The sequence below is a fragment of the Arachis hypogaea genome, chromosome 15 (genome assembly GCF_003086295.3).
Source record: "Arachis hypogaea cultivar Tifrunner chromosome 15, arahy.Tifrunner.gnm2.J5K5, whole genome shotgun sequence".
Lineage (NCBI taxonomy): Eukaryota > Viridiplantae > Streptophyta > Magnoliopsida > Fabales > Fabaceae > Arachis > Arachis hypogaea.
In genome coordinates, this window is record NC_092050.1 from 106,704,240 (window position 1) to 106,712,743 (window position 8,504).

An 8,504-nucleotide genomic window follows, 5' to 3' on the forward strand; every position below is an offset into this window, starting at 1 on the left:
GCATCCTATCCTCTTGTGAAAATGGTCCAAATGCTCTGTCACAGCACGGCTAATCATCTGAGGTTCTCGATCATACTGGAATAGGATTCACCCTCCTTTTGCGTCTGTCACTACGCCCAGCACTCGCGAGTTTGAAGTTTGTCACAGTCATTCAATCTCAGAATCCTACTCGGAATACCATAGACAAGGTTTAGACTTTCCGGATTCTCATGAATGCTGCAATCAATCTAGCTTATACCACGAAGATTCTGATTAAGAGATCCAAGAGATAATCATTCAATCTAAGGTGGAACGGAAGTGGTTGTCAGGCACGCGTTCGTAGGGGAATGATGATGATTGTCACGTTCATCACATTCATATTGAAGTGCGAATGAATATCTTAAAAGCAGAATAAGTTGAATTGAATAGAGAAACAGTAGTACTTTGCATTAATTCATGAGGAACAGCAGAGCTCCACACCTTAATCTATGGAGTGTAGAAACTCTACCGTTTGAAAATACATAAGTGATGAAGGTCCAGGCATGGCCGAATGGCCAGCCCCCAAAACGAGATCACAGGATCAAAAATACAATCCAGGATGTCAAATACAATAGTAAAAAGTCCTATTTATACTAAACTAGTTACTAGGATTTACAGAAGTAAGTAATTGATGCATAAATCCACTTCCGGGGCCCACTTGGTGTGTGCTTAGGCTGAGCTTGAATGTTACACGTACAGAGGCTCTTTCTGGAGTTGAACACCAGGTTGTAACGTATTTCTGGCGCTCAACTCTGGTTTGTGACGTGTTTCTGGCGTTTAACTCCAGACAGCAGCGTAGAACTGGCGTTCAACGCCCTTTTACGTCATCTAAACTCGGTCAAAGTATGGACTATTATATATTGCTGGAAAGCCCTGGATGTCTAATTTCCAACTCAATTGGAAGCGCACCATTTTGAGTTCTGTATCTCCAGAAAATCCACTTTGAGTGCAGGGAGGTCAGAATCCAACAGCATCAGCAGTCCTTCTTCTACCTCTGAATCTGATTTTTGCTCAAGTCCCTCAATTTCAGCCAGAAAATACCTGAAATCACATAAAAACACACAAACTCATAGTGAAGTCCAGAAATGTGAATTTAACATAAAAACTAATGAAAACATCCCTAAAAGTAACTAGATTCTACTAAAAACCTACTAAAAATAATGCCAAAAAGCGTATAAATTATCCGCTCATCACAACACCAAACTTAAATTGTTGCTTGTCCCCAAGCAGCTGAAAATCAAATAGGATAAAAAGAAGAGAATATACTATAAATTCCAAACTATCAATGAAACATAGCTCAAATCAAATGAGCGGGACTTGTAGCTTTTTGCCTCTTGAATAGTTTTGGCATCTCACTTTATCCATTGAGGTTCAGAATGATTGGCATCTATAGGAACTCAGAGTTCAGATAGTGTTATTGACTCTCCTAGTTCAGTATGATGATTCTTGAACACAGCTACTTTATGAGTCTTGGTCGTGGCCCTAAGCACTTTGTTTTCCAGTATTACCACCGGATACATAAATGCCACAGACACATAATTGGGTGAACCTTTTCAGATTGTGACTCAGCTTTGCTAAAGTCCCCAATTAGAGGTGTCCAGGGTTCTTAAGCACACTCTTCTTTTGCTTTGGACTTTGACTTTAACCGCTCAGTCTCAAGTTTTCACTTGACACCTTCACGCCACAAGCACATGGTTAGGGACAACTTAGTTTAGCCGCTTAGGCCAGGATTTTATTCCTTTAGGCCCTCCTATCCACTGATGCTCAAAGCCTTGGGATCCTTTTTATTACCCTTGCCTTTTGGTTTTAAGGGTTACTGGCTTTTTTCTCTTGCCTTTTGGTTTTAAGAGCTTTTGGCTTTTTCTGCTTGCTTTTTCTTTTTCTTTCTAAATTTTTTTTTTCGCTATTTTTTTTTTCTGCAAGCTTTGTTCTTTGCTGCTTTTTCTTGCTTCAAGAATCATTTTTATGATTTTTCAGATTATCAAATAACATGTCTCCTTGTCATCATTCTTTCAAGAGCCAACATATTTAACATTCATAAACAACAACTTCAAAAGACATATGCACTGTTCAAGCATTCATTCAGAAAACAAGAAGCATTGTCACCACATCAACATAATTAAACTAAGTTCAAGGATAAATTTGAAACTCATGTACTTCTTGTTCTTTTGAATTAAAACATTTTTCATTTACGAGAGGTGATGGATTTATAGGACATTCATAACTTTAAGACAAAGTTACTAAATACTAATGATCATGTAATAAGACACAAACTTAGATAAGCACTTAACATAGAAAACGAAAAACAGAGAATGTAAGAACAAGGAATGAGTCCACCTTAGTGATGGTGGCGTTTCCTTCTTGAGGAACCAATGATGTCCTTGAGCTCTTCTATGTCTCTTCCTTGTCTTTGTTGCTCCTCCCTCATTGCTTTTTGATCTTCTCTAATTTCATGAAGGATGATGGAGTGCTCTTGATGTTCCACCCTTAATTGTCCCATGTTGGAACTTAATTCTCCTAGGGAGGTGTTGATTTGCTCCCAATAGTTTTGTGGAGGAAAATGCATTTGAGGCATTTCCGGGATCTCATGGTGATGAGCTTCATGCGTCTTTTGAGATCCATGAATGGGCTCTCTTGCTTGCTCTATCCTTTTCTTAGTGATGGGCTTCTCTTCCTCAATGGGAATGTCTCCTTCTATGGAAGCTCCAGCTGAGTAACATAGATGGCAAATAAGATGAGGAAAAGCTAGCCTTGCCCCAGGAGAGGGCTTTTCGGCTATTTTGTAGAGTTCAAGGGAGATGACTTCATGAACTTCTACTTCCTCTCCAATCATGATGCTATGGATCATGATGGCCCAATCCACAGTAACTTCAGATCGGTTGCTAGTGGGGATGATGGAGCGTTGGATGAACTCCAACCATCCTCTAGCTACAGGCTTGAGATCCAGTCTTCTTAGTTGAACCGGCTTGCCTTTGGAGTCAATCTTCCATTGAGCTCCTTCCACACATATGTCCATGAGGACTTGGTCCAACCGTTGATTAAAGTTGACCCTTCTAGTGTAGGGGCGTGCATCTCCTTGCATCATAGGCAAGTTGAACGCCAACCTCACATTTTCCAGACTAAAATCTAAGTATTTCCCCCGAACCATGGTGAGATAATTCTTTGGGTTCGGGTTCTTACTTTGATCATGGTTCCTTGTGATCCATGCATTGGCATAGAACTCTTGAACCATTAGGATGCCGACTTGTTGGATGGGGTTTGTTAGAACTTCCCAACCTCTTCTTTGGATTTTATGTCGGATCTCCGGATACTCATTTCTCTTGAGTTTGAAAGGGACCTCGGGGATCACCTTTTTCTTGGCCACAACATCATAGAAGTGGTCTTGATGAGCTTTGGAGATGAATCTTTCCATCTCCCATGACTCAGAGGTGGAAGCTTTTGTCTTCACTTTCCCTTTTCTAGAGGATTCTCCGGTCTTAGGTGCCATCAATGGTAATGGAAAAACAAAAAGCTTATGCTTTTACCACACCAAACTTAGAATATTGCTCGTCCTCGAGCAAGAGAAAAATAGAATAGATGAAGAAGAAGAAGAAATGGAGGAGAGGGAGAGAGAGATGTGTTTCGGCCAAGAAGGCGAAGAGAGGGTTGTGTTGTGTGAAAATGAGGAAGAATGGAGGGCTATATATAGGGAAGGGAGGGGGGTAAGGTTCGGCCATAAGGGTGGGTTTTGGGTGGGAAAGTGATTTTGAATTTTGAAGGTAGGTGGAGTTTATGAGGTAGGTTTATGGGGAAGAGTGGATGGATGTGAGTGGTGAAGTGGTGATAGGGAAGAGAGATTAAGGTGATTGGTGAAGAGTTTTGGGGAAGAGTGTTTATGGGATTGTGTGAAAGAGGGGTGAGAAGAAGTGAGTGGAGGTAGGTGGGGATCCTGTGGGGTCCACAGATCCTGAGGTGTTCAAGGATTTACAACCTTGCACCAAATTAGGCATGCAATATACCCTTGCACACAACTCTGGGCGTTCAGCGCCAGATTGGTGCTTGTTCTGGGCGTTGAACGCCCATTTGCTGCCCATTTCTGGCGTTGAACGCCAGAACCATGCTTGTTCTGGGCGTTCAGCGCCAGCTCTTCTCCAGGGTGCAATTCTGGCGTTCAAACGCCCAGATGCTTCCCATTTTGGGCGTTCAGCGCCAGAACCATGCTCTGTTCTGGCGTTGAACGCCAGCCAGATGCTTCTTACTGGCGTTTAAATGCCAATGAGATCCTCCTCCAGGGTGTGATTTTTCTTCTGCTATTTTTGATTCCGTTTTCAATTTTTATATTTATTTTGTGATTCCACATGATTATGAACCTAATAAAACATGAAAGAACAATAAAATTAGATAAATAAAAATTAGGTTGCCTCCCAACAAGCGCTTCTTTAATGTCAATAGCTTGATAGTGGGCTCTCATGGAGCCTCACAGATGTTCAGAGCATTGTTGAGACTCCCCAACACCAAACTTAGAGTTTGGATATGGGAGTTCAACACCAAACTTAGAATTTGGTTGTGGCCTCCCAACACCAAACTTAGAGTTTGACTGTGGGGGCTCTAGTTGACTCTGTTTTGAGAGAAGCTTACTGTGCATCTTTTCCATGTTTACAGAAGGATGTACTTGAGTTTTAAACTCAAGGGAGTCCCCATTCAATTGAAGGACTAGTTCACCTCTGTTAACATCAATCACAGCTCTTGCTGTGGCTAGGAAGGGTCTTCCAAGGATGATGGATTCATCCTCATCCTTCCCAGTATCTAGGACTATGAAATCAGCAGGGATGTAAAGGCCTTCAACCTTTACTAACACGTCCTCTACTTGTCCATAAGCCTATTTTATTGAATTGTCTGCCATCTCTAATGTGATTTTAGTGGCTTGCACCCCAAAGATTCCCAGTTTCTCTATTACAGAGAGGGGCATGAGGCTTATCCCTAAACTAAGGTCACACAGAGCCTTTTCAAAGATCATGGTGCCTATGGTACAAGGTATTAGGAACTTCCCAGGATCCTGTTTCTTCTGAGGCAATGTCAGTTGATCCAGATCACTTAGTTCATTGGTGAACAAGGGAGGTTCATCTTCCCAAGTCTCAATACCAAACAATTTGGCATTCAGCTTCATGATTGCACCAAGGTACTTGGTAACTTGCTCTTCAGTAACATCCTCATTCTCTTCAGAAGAAGAATACTCATCAGAGCTCATGAAGGGTATAAGGAGGTTCAATGGAATCTCTATGGTCTCCAGATGAGTCTCAGATTCCTTTGGTTCCTCAGAGGGAAGCTCCTTATTGATCACTGGACGTCCTAGGAGGTCTTCCTCCTTGGGATTCACGTCCTCCTCCTCTTTTGTGGTTTCGGCCATGATGGCTATGTCAATGGCCTTGCACTCTCCTTTTGGATTTTCTTCTGTATTGCTTGGGAGAGTACTAGGAGGGATTTCAGTGATCCTTTTACTCAGCTGGCCCACTTGTGCCTCCAAATTTCTAATTGAGGACCTTGTTTCATTCATGAAACTTACAGTGGCCTTAGATAGATCAGAGACTAAGTTTGCTAAATTAGAAGTATTTTGTTTAGAGTTCTTTGTCTGTTGCTGAGTGGATGATGGAAAAGGCTTACTATTGCTAAACCTGTTTCTTCCACCATTATTAAAGCTTTGTTGAGCCTTTTGTTGATCCTTCCATGAGAGATTTGGGTGATTTCTCCATGATGGGTTATAGGTGTTTCCATAAGGTTCACCTAAGTAATTCACCTCTGCTATTGCAAGGTTCTCAGGATCATAAGCCTCTTCTTCAGAAGGCGCCTCTTGAGTACTGCTGGATGCAGCTTGCATTCCATTCAGACTCTGAGAAATCATATTGACTTGCTGAGTCAATATTTTGTTCTGAGCCAATATGGCATTCAGAGTATCAATTTCAAGAACTCCCTTCTTCTGAGGCGTCCCATTACTCACAGGATTCCTCTCAGAAGTGTACATAAACTGGTTATTAGCAACCATGTCAATGAGTTCTTGAGCTTCTGCAGGCATTTTCTTTAGGTGAATGGATCCACCTGCAGAAGTATCCAATGACATCTTAGCTAATTCAGACAGACCATCATAGAATATATCCAGGATGGTCCATTCTGAAAGCATGTCAGAAGGACACTTTTTGGTCAGTTGTTTGTATCTCTCCCAAGCTTCATAGAGGGATTCACCTTCTTTCTGTCTGAAGGTTTAAACATCCACTCTAAGCTTGCTCAGCTTTTGAAGAGGAAAGAACTTGGCTAAGAAAGCCGTGACTAGCTTATCCCAAGAGTTCAGGCTATCTTTGGGTTGAGAGTCCAACCACACTCTAGCTCTATCTCTTACAGCAAAAGGGAAAAGCATGAGCCTGTAGACTTCAGGATCTACTCCATTAGTCTTAATAGTATCACAGATCTGCAAAAATTCAGTTAAGAACTGAAAAAGATCTTCAGATGGAAGTCCATGAAACTTGCAGTTCTGCTGCATCAGAGAAACTAGCTGAGGTTTCAGCTCAAAGTTGTTTGCTCCAATGGTAGGGATGGAGATGCTTCTTCCATGTAAATTGAAATTAGGTGCAGTAAAGTCACCAAGCATCCTCCTTGCATTATTATTATTTTCGGCTGCCATCTCCTCTTCCTGTTCGAAAATTTCTGAAAGGTGCTTGCTGGATAGTTGTAATTTAGCTTCTCTTAGTTTCCTCTTCAGAGTCCTTTCAGGTTCTGGATCTGCTTCAACAAGAATGTTCTTGTCCTTGCTCCTGCTAATATGAAAAAGAGGGAACAGAAAAATAATAATAATAGGGATCCTTTTTACCACAGTATAGAGGTCCCTGTGTGAGTAGAAGAAAGGAAGAAGAAAAGAATGTAATGTAAAGAAAGAAACACAAGGGTGAGGAGAGCAGAGATGTGAGATGAAGAGAAGTGTTAGTAGATGAATAAATAAATAGAAGGAGATGAGAGAGAAAGGGAATTTTCGAAAATTATTTTTGAAAAAGAGTTAGTGATTTTCGAAAATAGTTTTTGAAAAAGGGTAGTAATTTTCGAAAATTAAAATCAAAAATTAAAATAATTAGTTAATTAAAAAGAAATTTTGAAAAAGAGGGAAGGGATTTTCGAAAATTAGAGAGAGAGAGTTAGTTAGGTAGTTTTGAAAAAGATAAGAAACAAACAAAAAGTTAGTTAGTTAGTTGAAACAAATTTGAAAATCAATTTTGAAAAGATAAGAAGATAAGAAGTTAGAAAAGATATTTTAAAATCAAATTTTTGAAAGAGATATGATTTTGAAAAAGATAAGATAAAAATATATTTTTGAAAAGATATGATTGAAATTAGTTTTGAAAAAGATTTGATTTTTAAAATCACAATTAATGACTTGATTCACAAGAAATCACAAAATATGATTCTAGAACTTAAAGTTTGAATTTTTCTTAACAAGTAAGCAACAAACTTGAAATTTTTGAATCAAAACATTAATTGATGATGTTATTTTCGAAAATTTTGTGATAAAGATAAGAAAAATGAAAAAGATTTGATTTTTGAAAAGATTTTGAAAAGATAAGATTTTTAAATTGAAAATTTGATTTGACTCATAAAAACAACTAGATTTTAAAAAGTTTTGAAAAAGTCAAATCTAATTTTCGAAATTTATGAGTGAAAAAGGGAAAGATATTTTTTTGATTTTTGAATTTTTAATGATGAAAGAGAAAAACATGAAAATGATGCAATGCATGAAAATTTTGGATCAAAACAATGAATGCATGCAAGAACACTATGAATGTCAAGATGAACACCAAGAACACTTTGAATGTCATGATGAACATCAAGAACATATTTTTGAAAATTTTTAATGCAAAGAAAACATGCAAGACACCAAACTTAGAAATCTTTCATGTTTAGACTCTATGGATGCAAAAATGCATATGAAAAACAAGAAAAGACACAAAACAAGAAAACATCAAGATCAAACAAGAAGACTTACCAAGAACAACTTGAAGATCATGAAGAACACTATGAATGCATGAAATTTCGAAAAAAATACAAGATGAGCATGCAATTGACACCAAACTTAAAAATTGACTCAAGACTCAAACAAGAAACACAAAATATTTTTTATTTTTATGATTTTATGATTTTTTTGGATTTTTCGAAAATTAATTTGAAAAAAAAAAGAAAAATAAAGATTCCAAAATCTTTAATATGAATTCCAGGAATCTTGCAATCTTAGTCTAAAGCTCCAATCTGAGGGTTAGACATGGCTTAATAGCCAGCCAAGCTTTAGTATGTAACTCAGACGTGCCACAGCTGACATTCCAATTAACTTGCCTCTATGCTGATGGTTGGAAGCCCCTATCCAAAAGAATTAGACATGGCTTTACAGCCAGCCAGGCTTCAACATGCCTCATGAAACTCTAGAATTCATTCTTAAAAATTTTAGAATAATTTTCGAAAACAGATGAGAAATT

The 8,504-nt window shown here is 38.7% G+C and overlaps 1 non-coding gene across 1 annotated transcript; it reads left to right on the forward strand.

The window, feature by feature from the left end:
* Positions 1–6,166: 6,166 nt before the first annotated feature.
* LOC112752138 (small nucleolar RNA R71) lies at positions 6,167–6,274 on the forward strand. Its single transcript, XR_003176582.1, has one exon. It is a non-coding gene; the product is annotated as a small nucleolar RNA R71 (small nucleolar RNA).
* The last annotated feature ends 2,230 nt before the right edge of the window (positions 6,275–8,504 follow it).